Source organism: Silene latifolia, chromosome Y (genome assembly GCF_048544455.1).
Source record: "Silene latifolia isolate original U9 population chromosome Y, ASM4854445v1, whole genome shotgun sequence".
Taxonomy (NCBI): Eukaryota; Viridiplantae; Streptophyta; class Magnoliopsida; order Caryophyllales; family Caryophyllaceae; genus Silene; species Silene latifolia.
Window position 1 is genome coordinate 329,158,796 of NC_133538.1, and position 16,360 is coordinate 329,175,155.

The 16,360-nt window shown below is 40.0% G+C and overlaps 1 non-coding gene across 1 annotated transcript; it reads right to left on the reverse strand.

Annotated features, from left to right (window-relative positions):
- Positions 1 to 1,728: 1,728 nt before the first annotated feature.
- On the reverse strand, positions 1,729 to 1,834 carry LOC141636165 (small nucleolar RNA R71). The gene has a single exon (XR_012540797.1). It is a non-coding gene; the product is annotated as a small nucleolar RNA R71 (small nucleolar RNA).
- Positions 1,835 to 16,360: the final 14,526 nt, after the last annotated feature.

A 16,360-nucleotide genomic window follows, 5' to 3' on the forward strand; every position in this document is an offset into this window, starting at 1 on the left:
GGGTACATAGATCTTACCTTCGACGCAAGGATCTCAAAGGTATAACAAACGATGAAAACCGAGCTTCCAAACTCCGGGATTTTCTAACAATGCGATTAAAGGGATGAACGTCATTGCTTTCTCTCTTTGACAGTAATTTAGGTTTTGAAAAGAGTTTAGAATGATGACGGAAACGATTATATAACTTAATCGCATAATTAACAAAACCCGAGAAATAACTCCCCGTAAACCGGCTACTCGATCGAGTAGATAAGGTACTCGATCGAGTGCCCCCTTACTCGATCGAGTATCATAGTTACTCGATCGAGTACCCAACAGGTCAGAAACTATTTTAAAACGCAACTCACCCTTACTCGACAGAGTAAGGCCTACTCAATAGAGTACCCCGAGACTCATAAATACGGAGTATTACAATGAGTAGCTAAACTTGTTTCATGTTGGGATTAGGGGATCTACGGTAGAAATGTGCCGATGTAGTAAATAGGTTAGATGAATTAATTGTGAGATTCTGTCACCATAGCAATATAACTGTATTTTTACCGACTTAGTTGAGTGCACGCTTCTGAGTCACCCTTTAATCTGGCTCAATTTAATCTTGGATCGGAAGATTGGACTAAATAGGCCTGCTATGAACAGTAGACCACCCTGGCGAGCACGGAAGTTAAGTTAGTGGAAGTTTAGGGTAGAAAGTGGACCGGAAGGACCTTTCCATATCCGTCTCGCATTAATTTTTCTAAGTTGTTTGCAGTTGAGTCACTGGAGTACCGTAGTGAACCGAAATCCTTACATGACCCTTCTCTATTTGATAGTATAACTCTATTTTTCTGCCTTTACTGCTCTTGTCTCTGCTTCTCTTTCCTTTAAACCTTTTAGTTTAGAAAACCAATTTAAACAACCCCCCCCCCCCCCATTTGTGACCAAATAGACGGACTTCTACAGATATCTTGCCTCCATGAGGAGATCGACCTGACTTCTCTAGCTATATAGTCAGTTTAGTTAGTTATTTTTGATAGGTACACGACAGACGTATCAAATTTTGGCGCCGTTGCCGGGGAGGCAATTGCCCTATCTGTCTTTGTTTCGTTTATTTTATCCGTCTTAGAGAATTTTTATTCCTTGAGGCAGTTATTATTTATTTTCTTTCAGTGTTGTTTATGGCCAGATCAGATAGGTTTGAGTTAGTTTCAGCTGACTTAGAGCTAGAGAGACTATTCAGGCATAGACTCCGTCTACAAAGAAAATCACGAAAGGAAGACTTGAGTACTTTCGAGCCAGAGCTACAACATTTTCTCTTCGCAGAAGACCAGTCTTTAGAAGAAGACATTCCTATTTCTGTTGATCAACCAGTAAAGATGCCGAACATTGCTAGTCACTCGGAGCCTAAAGCATCGTATATTCCTAAAGGTTTCAATCTCCAGACTGAGGATGGGAATACATTTGACATCCGTCCTTCCTATATCAATCTGGTGGAGAGAAATCTCTATAGAGGTGTGGTAGGTGAAGACCCGAGGAAGCATATGGAGGTCTTTACGGACTACTATTCTACTATCCCCGCCACAAAGGGGGTAACTCAAGACAAGATTAAGGAAGTTCATTTTCCTTTTTCTATGACTGATGCAGCCAGGGAGTGGTTGACTAACTTGGACCGTACGGCCGCGGGGGTTAAAAACTGGGAGACCCTTGCTCTTGCTTTTTATAAGAGATACTTCCCTCCACAGTGCACAAATCAGCTGAGGGCAAAGATTACGAGTTTCAAGCAGGCACCTGATGAGACTCTCTATGAAGCATGGTCCCGTTTCAAGAAGTTGGTGAGGTCTCTTCCTCACCATGGTTTTGACCCGTGGTTTCTGTCTAACCAGTTCAACAATGGGCTGTATGATGATCATAGAGCCATACTTGATGCGTCATCTAATGGGAGATTCCAAGAGAATACCGACGATGATAAGGGATGGGCCCTTATTGAAAAAATGGTGAACCACAGTGCTGAGTATGGAAACCCGAGGGATGGTATTAGAACAGTTCATGCAGTAGATAAGCAAGTTGTGGCTCAGCTGGAAGCCATAAATGCTAGATTTGATAAGTTGGAGTTACATTCTGCTGGGGAGCCTCAGACGGTCCATATACTCACTAGAGAGGAGACCGTCACATGTGAGAGGTGTGGTAGCAATGACGGTCACACTGCCGTTGGCTGTCTTACAGAGAAGGAACAAGTCCTTTCCTTTCAACAATACAGGCAAGGAGGGGTCCCTATTATAATAACCAAGGGGCAGTCCATCCCAACTTGAGGTGGACAAGTAAAAATGTGCTCAATCCTACCCCTCCTCCGCACCAGCAGCAGTCATATGTCCCTCCACATAAGGCTCAATAAGGCTTTCAGAAGCCTCCTTCCTTTCCTGCACCTAATCAAGGTGCCTCGTCTTCTAGTGGGGTAAGTGAGATCGGTGAGTTGAAGACGATGTTGTAGTCTTTGACAAAGCAGTGGAAGTTAAGTAACCAACAAAAAGATGCTTCTATCAAGGCACTTGAAACTCAAGTTGCCCAGTTAGCTGCGAACCAGTCCACAAGGAAACCGGGTCATTTACCGTCACAAGCTAGCAAAAATCCACATGAGACAGTAAATTTAATTAATTTGAGAAGCGGCCGTTCATATGAGGGACCGGAGGTGTTGAAATCAGACCCGAGGAAGGAAAATATAGCTGATGAACAGTGTTCTGCCAAAGGAAATGAGCTGACGGCTAAGAAATTACTCGATCGACTAGTTTCTGGAGGTCGATCGAGTAGATTTGCTGAAGAAAGTGCTCGATCGAGTGGAATTTCTACTCGATCGAGTGAACAGGAAAAGGCAACTGCTCGATCGAGTGAAGTTTCTACTCGATCGAGTGACCCTGTTGAAGAAACTACTCGATCGAATGGGAATTTTGGTCGATCGAGTAGTATAGATAATATACAGCTTGATCGAGAGCCTGCTAGTGCTCAATCGAGTTGGAAATCGCCTGAAAGACGTCGTTCGAGAGGAAAGAAGCGTCCAAAGGATACAGAGCTTGATCCGGCTGACACGTTGGAAGAGAGAAAAAAGGGACTCGAGATACCCATCACGGTTCCCTTCCCGGGGCGTCTGTAGCGTACTAAAGCTAATCAACAATTCGGCAAATTTGCCGAGATCCTGAGAAGCTTGCAGGTCACTGTGCCATTCGCCGAACTGCTGACACAGGTACCCTCTTACCTTAAATTTATGAAAGAAATTTTATCGCGTAAGAGGCACATTCATGATCATGATAAGGTAGCTTTGACTGAGGTAGGGACGGCCCTAGTTCAGAATAAGTTACCTCCCAAACAGTCAGACCCAGGTAGTTTCTCAATTTCATGTCATATTGGTACCCATTTGATTGATAACGCGTTATGCGATCTAGACCCTAGCGTGAGTGTCTTACCGTTGTCTCTGGCTAAGAGACTTAGTTTGACAAAGTTTAATTGCACCAACATGACGGTTCAGATGGCCGACTGTAGCATATCACGGCCACTAGGTGTAATAGAAGACATACCTGTTAAGATCGGGAGGTTCTTTATTCCCGTTGACTTCATTGTACTTGACATCCCCGAAGATGCGCATACCCCTATTATTTTAGGGAGACCATTTTTATCTACTGCCCGTGCAGTAATAGACGTCGGGGGCAAGACATTGACTTTTCAAGTTGGGGACGAGGAGCTGATATTCCATCAGTCTAAGTTCCGGAGGGCTCCCATGCAAGCTCAGCCTTACAATGCCCTCTCTTCTATTGACCCTATTATTGACACTCTAAATGAAAATTTAGAGCATTGTGTTGCTATTGTGACCCCTCCACCTCAGGTTGACAGCAAAAAGAAGGAAAGTTCGTCTGTTTTCCTTGCTGCAGGTACAAATGAAAACAATGAAGGAGCTGTCAAAGGGCATTGTGAAATTAATGTCAGTCAAAGTGGGAGTGACAGTGTTAAAGCCGGTGATAAAGGAGAAAGGGTGAGAAAAGTTCGCGCATATGTGGACGTGAACTATTCTCCTCCTAATGATTCAAGCTCAAGCTCATTGAAGCTGAAGAGGACGATCAATGTTGCTGAGGTGACGTCCTCCAGTCAGGAGCCCTCCGAGGGGCTACTGAATTGCTTTGGGAAGTGAGTGGGGAAATGCCCTGTGTACCAACTTGTATAAACAATTTTTGAATTTCCATTGAATTTCTTTTATTGCTTTTAATTAGGACAATTAGAATTTAGACAATTTTTAGCGTAGATAGAGACAATAGACTGTAACTTTGCGTATTTGGTATTTTGGGATATTTTTGCATGTGTTTTTATGCAGGTTTGGGGAATTTTATGCAAATTTAAAGGAATAATGACGAATTCAAGAGCTTACATGAGAAAAAGAGCTCGATCGAGTACTTTTTGTACTCGATCGAGTGGATTCTGTTCGATCGAGTAATGCCATATCAGTCGATCGAGTAAAGCAGAAGTGGGGAGTTCTCGATCGAGTAAATTTCTACTCGATCGAGTAGATGGATCCATAACGTCCTCGATCGAGCAGTTCTAAACCACTCGATCGAGTGAAATTGCAAGAGACGCAGGGAGGTTTTCCTTAACTTCCTTCTTTTTGGTTCTTATTTCATTTTACCCCCAATATTTGGAGCTCCCTTCCAATTTTGGGATAAAAAAAACCCCAAATCACTCATTTTTCTTGCCCTTTTGCCAAATACATCACCTAAATTGTGCTTATTGTTGATTAATCATCATTTGCCCTCTGTTTTCCCTTTTACTCACGCCCATTTACACGGTCTATTGAGGGAATTAGGGTTCCGCGGTTTTCGTTCAAAAAATCGCCTAATTTGCTTATTTCTTGTCGATTAATTGTTCTTTGTAGGATATCTAGCATCAAGTAAGTAATTCCTACACCTCATTGCATTTTGATTTCATTTATTTTGCCTTTTATGAAGTGAATAGGAACCTAGGGTTTCGATTTTCTGTTTTGGGTCGAAATTATCGACTATAATTTGGATTCAATGCTTAGTCTTGCTTACTTGATGCTCATTCCCGTCTCCTCACTGTTTTTTTACATGTTTAATTCGAATTTTGCGCGAAATTTGCGTTTAGGGGTCTTTACAGTCGAAATTTTTGACTGAAACCTGGGTTTCAAATGTCACCTGGTTTCGCTGCTGTCTTTTGCTCAATTTATCCACATTGTTGCGTAAATTGTTGTTGCTGTAATTTGCTATCATCACCTATCGCTGTTTACATGCTTTTGTTCGAATTTTTTGAGGAAAATTGGGAATTTATGGGCTGTAGTCGAATTTATGGGTTGTAGTCGAATTTTTCGACTGATTGGGAATTGTCATGCTGTTTTCACGCTGTTTTCATGCTGTTCAGCCGTTGTTTTCTTATTAATTCCCCTGCCCTATTTATTCAGGATGGATTCTAGTTCGATGCCTTCGTCGAGCTTTTCTGCTAGTCCGTCTTTGTCTCTGTCTGAGACGGTAGTCCCTGTTGTTACTACCGTCTCCGCACAGGCCAGCACTCCTTTGTTCTTAGTTTCAGCCGCTGGTACTGTTTTTACGCCAGCTAGCACTGTTGCTAGCTCTGTTTCAGCTGCTACCCTAGTCACAGCCACCACCACTGCTAGCACTGATGCTACTCTTTCTTCCTCAGTGGTGGTCACAGTAGCCACAGCCTCTACTCCAGCCACGGTGAGCACACCTGTGGCGGACTCACCTGCAGTTGCATCTGACTTTAGAGCGACCCTAGTTCCTCGCACCGTCACTGGACGGGCTTATACTTCGGGTTTTAGAGGCCGGGGCCGAGGTCGTGGACATCCCCGTTCTACGCCAGCTCCTAGCACTTCCACTTCAGCTGCTCCTTCTTGCACGGTCACTGTCCGAGGGGACAACTCCCTCGACTCTCACCCCGACTACCCGCAGGTAATTTTCATTAATGGTGTACATCGTAAGAGGTTTTATAATCTCCTTGGCACTGAGTTTGTACCTTCCCGGTTTTTAGATAAACCGGCACTTGAGAGACTCGGCATCTACGAGTCAGTTTGTGAGCTTTTACAGGGTACGGGGATGGCCGGATTCATTACAATGAGTGGCCGTACCTTTCTGGAGCTGAGTCTTGAGTTCCTCAGCTCCTTCACCTTCTCCTCCGGGGCACATGACGCTGCCCCCACTAGTTCTTCTATGTCATTCCGGTTGTTCAACCAGAGTTTTTCGATGACTTTCGGGGAGTTTGGTAGTAGACTTGGACTTTTCTCTACGAGCGACGCTATCGCCCCTAGGAGGGTCATTCGTCATCTTTGGCGGACCTTGGCCCAGACCACCTTTCCCGAGTGAAAGCTCGCACAGGTCCACTTTCCCCCTGCCCGTTACTTTCTTAGATTGACGGGGAGCACCACTTTTTGCCGAAAGGAGCCAAACAACATCAACAACAACGAGCTCTCCATCTTAGGCGGTTACCTGAACATCGACTACGAGGGTCCTTTTACCCTCAACATTGCCTATCTGACCGCCCAGTACTTCCAGGCCCAGGGGGCGAAGGTCACGGGATCTATTGCCTGCGGTGGCATAGCCACCATTCTTGCTCCTTCCCTTTTCCTCGTCTGGCCTCGTGACTAATTGTACCTCGAGGGAGAGAGGTATCTGAGTCTGGATGCCATGCATTCTCAGCATTGGCTGACCACAGACTACCAGACATGGAAGATAGACGGTTCCTTGTCTGTGGACCTACCTTGTGACACTCTCCCCCGTCTAGCCCCTTTGCCTACTGTCGTTAGGGGCGACCAACTGCCACCTCTACCTGACTACCACCTTCCACTCCGACCACCTCCCACTTTACCCGCCGCCAAGAAGCAGCGTAGACTTGACACCGGAGAGGGGTCCACACCTTCTGGGAGTGTCCAGCCTTCCACGGCTACTCCCATCCCGACTCCTACTCCTACTCCCGCGCCCGCCGACCAGACACAGGAACAGCCGGTCCTACCGGCTAATTTTGTACCTCCACCACCCTTTGAGGCGTCCTCGGTCATGGACCAAGAACGTCGTGACGGTTTGTTAGTTGAGATTGCAGAGACACAGGCTCGTATGGAGCGGTACTTAGTTTTGACTTTGTTCCCTCTATACGAGTACCACTTGAGTCGACACCGTCCGATCCCAGAGGGTTGGCCACACCCTTCCTTTTACCGGTACCCAGCTGAGGGGCACCCGAAGTCTGCTGAGGAGGAGGAGGAGGAGGACGAGGACCCGGAGGTGGCAGCGAAGAGAGCTCGAGCTGAGCAGAGGAGGAGGAGAGAGTAGGAGGTCGACCCGGACTACAGAGTGCGGGTGGAGGACGTGCCTGACAGCGACGAGGAGGCTGATGAGTAGCTACTGGTCTACTCACTTCCCCAATTTTCTGGCTAGTTTGGGGAAGTTCGTGTTTTGTATGTACATCTTGCTCTTTTATTTTTGTCTCCTTTTTATTTTATTGTTTTTATTCTTTATTGGTTGTATATTCCCGTTCCCCTGTATATATCTGCTGGTGTATGCTGGAGGACAACGAGGGCATTGTCCGTTTTGGTTTGGGGAGGGTATTGCATCCTTTTGAGTCTGCCTTTGCATTCATGTTTATTTATTTCAGCTTGCATTGTTTGTTTATTTCATTAAAAAATAAAAAAAACCAAAAAAATTAGAAAATTTCAAAAATTCAAAAATATTCACTTTTTTTTGCATATAGGTTGAGTCGAAACGGTAGATTTCCGTGATGAAACTGCACTATAACTTGTCATTTTTACTTGAGCCTTACACTTCTGTTGATAGTTATTAGCTTTGTCATACGCATAGTCTATGAGTTTTTGTTCAAATATAGCTGACTGTTTAGACTTGACCTGATAAATTGGCAAACTACTCCATAAATTCTGAGTTTTAGAGCCCATAACTGGTGATATTCATGACCGGTTCATTAGGAATTGAGAGTAGTACTCCTTGCATAGCATGTTCATCGTTTTTGCACTTTAATGACATTCAATTTCTTGTCAAATGCACACATTCGGGTTTGTGGTTGGTGACACATGGAGGGAGGTGCTTGCAAATTTCCCCTTTTCTTATATTTTTCACCCATTTAGCTCTACTTAAGCCAAAACTTGCCTTTTTCACCCATTAGCTACATCCCAAACTGAGCCTGCCTAGTCAAGCTAGTTTAGTATATCCTTTTGTGGTATGATTTTCCGTCTGCAGTTTGGCCCGTATCTTTTTCTATGGAGTTGGTGTAAAAAGAAGGAAGGAGAAAAAAGAAAAAAAAGAATTGACAAAAAAAATGAGTGAAAACGTGAACAAGGAAAAAAATGAAAAAAAAAACAAAAATCACGTTGTACAGTGAAGAAAAGAAGTTTGAAAAAGTTTTATTTATATCATTTGATTCATTTAGACGGTGTTAAAAAGGAAAGTTTGTAACCGTCTAACTCCTCCATTCTTACTCCATATTTTTGAGGAGATTGTGTATGAGTTTAGTGAGTTGTGTGCCAAATGAATGGCACTTATACTCTATTTTTCAGTCAATTGAGATTCGGATGGTTTATTATGGTCCTGTTAGGAATTAGCTTGACGCTTTTACCTCCACATTACCATAACTTGTTTTGCCTTTTCTCACCTGAACCTCACTATTCCCATATTATTTGTAAGCCCTCGACTGTGACGGACATTATTGGTTGGAGTGTGTGCATTAGTAGTTGAATTGTCTTTCATTTTTGTTGCATGCATGCTATGTAGGTCGCAGTTAGGTGAGTGACTGTCTTTCCTTCTCTCTTTTACATATAACATTCACCCTTTGCTTCATGAGAGAAGAGTGACCACGAGAGAATCCGATTTTGTTGGTCTTGCAAGGTCGATAGGTTGGCTATATTTATGAGTAGCTTATAACTCCTTTGCGTATTGACTGCTTAGCTATAACTGTTGGTTTTTGTTGCATTAAATTGGTTCAAGTAGACTAGTTAAGCTAGCTCTGAGTTTTCATTTCCGTTCATTAGTTGCATTTTAGTTTATTCGAGGACGAGTAAAGGTTCGGTTTGGAGAGATTTGATACGTGCATATTGTATAGTCTTTTTAGCCTATTTTAGCACGTATTTCCATGCATCTTTGTACTGTTTACATAGTATTATGCCCCGAATTAGCTACTTTGGTTCGTTTTGTCCGTTTTGTAGAAATGAACGCAAAAGTAGTGGAATCGTACCATTTTTCGTCCTTTTTGCATGCATTTTGAGGAGACGGGATTTTCCAGAGTGAGATACTGCATTGGAATGCGTGAAGGTACGGTTTACGAGGCAGTCGCGTACGAGATTGGGCTGATTTAAAGGAAGAAGGCTCGATCGAGTGGTTTTATTACTCGATCGAGTGGTTTATATAGCCATGGTTGATCGATCGAGTAGTTATTTACTCGATCAAGCGGTGCTTAAAAGAGAGGTTACTCGATCGAGTAACTATTCTACTCGATCGAGTAGATTTTCTGGAGTTTTGGTCGATCGAGTGGATTTATTCTACTCGATCGAGTGGTTTAGGCTTTCGTGGGATTTAATTAGCCCGTGAACGTGTTTTAGTTGTTGGATTTAGTTTGGTTTCTATTTAAACTTTCGTTAACTAGGTCATTAGGACCTTATCATCTTTTATCTTATGATTCATCAGTTTTAGCTTTGACAAAAAACACATTACGTTGCTTTTCCCTTTTCTCTGTAACTTTGCTTTCGGGATTATTTTGCTCGGATTTTGTCGTTCTTTACGCCAGGTTCTCACGATTTTAATTTCTTCCTCCTTTCTTAATAATAATCGTTATTTCATTCGCTTTAATTCTTTGTTTTACTTCATTTAATTTCTGCCCTAATTCACTTTTATGCAATTTAATTATCATTTTAATATGTTGAATGCTGGTCATTTATCTGCTGTTAGTTTTGATAGTATAAATAGCGATATGAGTAGCTAAACTTGTTTCATGTTGGGATTAGGGGATCTACGGTAGAAATGTGACGATGTAGTAAATAGGTTAGATGAATTAATTGTGAGATTCTGTCACCATAGAAATATAACTGTATTTTTACCGACTTAGTTGAGTGCACGCTTCTGAGTCACCCTTTAATCTGGCTAAATTGAATCCTGGATCGGAAGATTGGACTAAATAGGCCTGCTATGAACAGTAGACCACCCGGGCAAGGACGGAAGTTAAGTTAGTGGAAGTTTAGGGTAGAAAGTGGACCGGAAGGACCTTTCCATATCCGTCTCGCATTAATTTATCTAAGTTGTTTACAGTTGAGTCACTGGACTACCGTAGTGATCTGAAATCCTGACATGACCCTTCTCTATTTAATAGTTTAACTCTATTTTTATGCCTTTATTGCTCTTGTCTCTGCTTCTCTTTCCTTTAAACCTTTTAGTTTAGAAAACCAATTTAAACAACCCCCCCATTTGTGACCAAATGTACGGACTTCTACAGATATTTTGCCTCCCTGAGGAAATCGACCTGACTTCCCTAGCTATATAGTTAGTTTAGTTAGTTATTTTTTATAGGTACACGACAGACGTATCAACATCCTTAGGTGGGTTAACATTTAACCCCATGTCTCTTTCGGCTTGCACAAGTAACTTGTGCAACTCTTCAAGAGACACGTCCTTCTCTTGCATGTTAAAATTCACCAGGAATTGAACATTCGTTTTGACTTTGGATAAGGAGTGTAGAATCCTATCTACAATGAGCTCTTTGGGGATTTCAACCTTTTGAAGTTTCAATGTCTCGACTAGCTCCAACAATTTGAGCACGTGAGGGCTAACCTTTTGGCTCTCCTTAAAATCGAGATCAAAGAATGCCGAGGCCGCCTCATATTGGACGATCCTCGGTGCTTGCGAACACATTGTCACAAGTTTGGAATAGATTTCATAAGCGGTGCCCATTTTGAAGGCTCTCCTTTGGAGATCCGCCTCCATAGCAAAAATCAACACATTTTTCATAGCGTCGGACTCTTTGTGGTAAGCCTCATATGCTTCCCTAGTGGCGGCACTCGACCTAGCATTAGGTTCGGGGGAGAGGCCTCGGTGAGGTAACAAAGCTTGTCGTCACCTTGGCCGGCTAATTTGAGTTGGGCATCCAAATCGGAGAAATTTGACCCATTCTTTTCAAGTTTACAACGAGCCATGAAACATTTGTGAGAGGTGCGACGTTGGTGTTTGGTGCGGCCATTTGTTATGAGAAATAAAAGTGGTCTACAAAACGAAAATAGAAGGAATAAAACATTTGTCGTTTTCAAAATAATAATAACACTCGTAAATTTTTAATTTAAACAAGTTTTATTGCATTTATCTAGTGACCTCTACCCAACTTTGATAAATGATTCCAAGACCCAAATTCATATTAACTTAGGCATCGGTAAAGCCGAATACAACCCTTATCAATATAACTCGGTGGATTAACTCTTTAATCGATTCTACTTTTAGAACTCTTGGTCGATAAATTTACATTAATATTTATCTTTAGCCCGAAACACATCCGGCAACCGTCGAGAATACTCTCGTTGAGTTCAACCTAAATTTCGAATAAATGTGTCCATGATCCAAATTTACATCAACTTGGGCATCGGTAAAGCCGAATACAACCCTCATCTTTATAAATTCGGTGAGTAGACATTTATCACCCACTTCCCCTACGTAGCAAGGTTTGTACCCCGGTAAGGCCGAGTGCACTCCCTCACGAAATAGGTTTTCATGGTTTCTACTTTTTGGTAAGGCTAAGTCTCAATTGTTTATTTTAGCGAGAGGTCATGTCAATTTATTATCTATCATGTTTTAAGTGAACTAAAGCGGTGAACTACGATAATTGTAATTGAAACGGTCGATAAACTCGATTTAAATGATAATGCATGTTTTAGTTATGGCGATTTAGCGATGCATGCAACATATAAATAAAATGCAAAGTATAAATAAAATCCTAGTATGGCCTTCCTAAAATAGTAAATCTAATAAACTATTAAAAATTCGGAAACCAACTCCTTTGGTCCCTTGAACTTCGCTCTTGGCACGCATTTTAAGGCAACATTTTCTTTGATGGATCGCCTTCTTGAGTGGCACCGTCTTCAAGGAACTCCGGAATAAATAAATTACATAATAATTACATAATTTCCTATTATAAATTTGTAATTAAAAATAATAATAAATCTATTAAGTTACAAAACGGTGATACGAGATCACAATAAATTACAACCGAATCGATATTCACATGCATTTCGGGTAATACCAATTAAAACTAAGGCCATACTAAGTAAAATTACATAATTCAAAAATTACATAAAATTAAAATATGACAATTAGAAATAAAATGCAGCATTATAATATGTATGAACATGCCCAATTTTATGCTAAATCGCCTTTAAGGAGCCAATATCGTATATTAATCGGTTTTTACGGATTTGCGTGATTTAACCTTTTAAAAATCACAATAATTACATAAATTCATATTTATGTACAAGTTAATTACCCTAACCAACTTAGGACTCAAAATTAGTCTCCACTAACATTTGACAATAATTAACCTAGATTTCTTAATATTGTTCATAAATGGACCTAAAATACAAAATTATGCCATAAACTTCAAATTAAATCATAAAAAATTTAAATAATTTCAAAATTTGAAATTTAAACTCATGAACATTCTGGAAAAATACCGTGACACTCATAATACTCAAAAACTTAGGTTAAAAATTTCGAAAATTTATCGAGAAAAACAATGTTGCGGTTTATCGATTTTAACAAATATGACCATAAAAATATGAGAAAAATCATTTTTACCAACTTTTCATTTTTAGATCTGAAATATATGATAAAATGCAACATTTGACGTTTTTCCTTAAGTCACGAAGTATGTTTTAGCATTATTACTAATTTTAGTCACTATTTATGTGATTTTTCATCCAAAATTCATAAATCATGCATAAAGACTTCATTATAGCCAAATATTTTACACATATCTTGTAAAATTTCATATGAAAACATACTAAATTTCCATGACCAGATTCGAAATATAACTCATATTAACCTATTTACTCATTTAAATATGATTTTAACTTGAAAAATCCATATTTCGAGCAATACAACTCATTTTATTATGAATTTTTTCAGGTCATCAGAAGATAATATATGTGAAAACATATCCAAAAACTACTGAAAAACTCGAGGTTTAACTATTTGTAGTCCAAAAATGACATTTTTATCATAAAAATCACATTTTAATGCCATTATTATATAAAATGAACAATAAAATCCAGAGATAAACCAAAATATCCTAAAAATCACTTAGGACCAGAAAATTTTAACATGAAAATTTATTTCAAGGTTTTTCTTCATAAAACCAAATTAATTAGTTTTGTATGTTAATCATATAACTCGGAAAAACTATAAACCGATTTGCATGCAAACAACCTAATGCTCTTAATACCGCTTGTTGGAAATTTAATCTCATTATATAACATATTCATATATGTGATATTTTAATTTAGCCATAAAATTAAAACTAGATCTTATGCATGCAAACTTAAATAAGAATAAAGAAGAAATCATCTTTCTTACTATGGAATTTCGGATTAAAGGCCACAAGTAAGATCTCCTTCTTACTTGTTCTTGAACTTTCCTTATACGGATGAACAAAGATTCAAGCTTAGAATCCCTCCCAAAGATGAATACCCAAGATAACCTCTTAAAAGACTAATATTATTAGAACTAGAATAATATTAATCTTACTAAAATTGACCCAAAATATTTGTTTTTGTCTCTTGTAATTTCGGCCAAAAAGGAAGGAAATATATGAGTATTTTTCTCTCTAAACTTCTCTAAGTTTTGGTTGTGTAAAAGAATGAATAATACACTAGTGAATAACTTAGTGTATGTATCAATATAAATTGTAGAAACTCTTGGCCTTTTCTCTAGGGAAAATCGGGTATGGGGGGTGGCAAGGGCCAATGCATGGCTAAGATACTCTTCACAAAAGCAACTAGGTGTGCATGGCTATCAATTAGGTTTAATGATTATGCTTCTTATATAATATAAAACATAATACAAACCCCAACCCTCCCCATATATTTTCGGTACATATATTGTAAAATGGAAAGTCCATTTTACAATTTATTTGTCAATTTGTCACATGTAACATGTTCCATGACATTATGTGTATAAAATGTATTTTTAACAAATAAAAATTAACATATTAATAAAATATGTCACTTATAAAATTAACCTAGTAATTCATAATTACTTGTACCGTAATGGGTTTCCGAATCATAAATTACAACATTCTGTATTTATAATAATTTATTCATTCCGTTTCAATTGTTTCCATAAACAATAATTTCATATAAGTAATAAAACAATTTGATTACTTAGACCGTATCTTATTTAATTGAATTACAATAAGATACGTCAATAATACTCACAAAATCGTCCGCCAATTTTAAGCAATTTAATTAACCCGTATCGACATACGATCAATTAAATAATCAATTAAGAGTGTTACCCTTTAGGTATGACCTAAAGGGATCAACTGATCACCACCGTCGCACGACAGTAATGTCAAACTCTAGTCAGGCAATCATTACCGATATGTGTGGACCAGTTGACTGTAAAATATTACATACCACATGTATTCTTAAAATGAGATTTAAACATGTGATCATCATGATCAACAGTTGTGATCGCATTATTGTCGGAGGACACATATTCCAACAATATCCCACTTGTCCTCGACAAGTGTGCGTCACCAATTCTCTTGTCCTATTACTATCTCCCACTCAATGCAAGGTGTCTTTCAGGTCGTACTTGCAAGTGATCATATCGAGAGTGGTTTCCTCGATCTGGAGAATAACTGATTGATCGGAATTATCTACCATAGATACCTTCCGAGCGTGGTCACACATTTCCAGTTCATTACTCCTCGAGTGGCCCTGAGATATTGTTATAACCCTGACAAGGGGTGGACAATTCCTATCGCACTTATTCCCTTCGACTAGACACAGCCATCATAACCCAAAATATGCCCATTTGACCCCATTTACGAAGGTCGTAGTAACATAAATCAAAGTTAATCTGAAACTGTGCCACCTTAGGCGAACAGTCTTTAGTCAAAAGAATCGACCCATTAGAATACTATAGTAGCTCTCGCCACGACCAGGCTATATAAATTTGCCATAACTCTATTAGCGGTCATAAGGCCCGACAAAGTGTTCCTAACAGTCTGCCTATGTGATCGACTAGTCATCTTATATGACTCTATAACATTTGAACTTGCCATCAATCGCATCACACTCTAGTCACTTAGAGACTTCACCTCATGTAAGTGACTATAGGCGAATACAATGTTAATCCGTGTTCACTTTAACGGGTTTCAATTGTCTCTACAACCCGTTTGGATGTGACAAAGTATAAGGTGAGTTAATAATAACTCAAGCGACAAATGTGGACATCATATTCGGGTAGTCAATACAATATTACTACCTTGTGATGTATATAAGTGTGAAAACACTTGTTGATTGCAATAGAAGTATAAAGTGGATATCGAACGCTGCTATGTGGACATCATATTCGGGTAGTCAATAAAATAATACAATATTACTATCTTTAGTACCTATGTCAAACACTGCTTTGTGCTTCGAACGGGTTCCAAGCATCCCACAAATGCTTGGTGGCGACTCCGAACATCTGTTATCGTTTCGAGACCCTTACCGAGACGAAACCGACCGATCTAAAACGATCCGGTCGAAATCATTTTTACGCCGCCGAGCGTGATTTTCAAAAGACCGCTGCATGCCCGCAGATCGAACCGGGGCCTGCAGGTGGGCCATGTCCACACTTAGCTGCAATTAACTGACATTCATTGATGAACCGACGATCCTAGTTTTCTTCCTCTATAGCTAATTCCTCTTAGCCTTATTTCTCTCACCTTTAATCTTGTTTAGTTTAGTCAAACAACTCAAAACCCCCAATTCTAACCTTAGACAGACCGAGTTGACAAGTAGATAGGGACCGCCTCCCTGTGGAGATCAACCCTACTTACCGCTGACTTCTGTTAGTAGTATCTAGGTATTTATTTTTGGTACATAACGACTGTATCAAAATTTGGCGCCGTTTTCGGGGAGGCATCTATTTTATTTGCTTGTTTATTTTTATCTGTCTTTAGCCTCAAGGAATTTATTTCTTAAGGTCGTTCTCATCTTTTTCTTTAGTGCTGTTTTGATAGGTCTTACAGGTCCTACCTAGACAGTTTTAGGTAAAAGATCGTCAAAGGGAAGGCTTGAGTACCTTTGACCCTCCACCTATGTTCCATTATATGGCGCAGCAGGTGGTTTACTGTG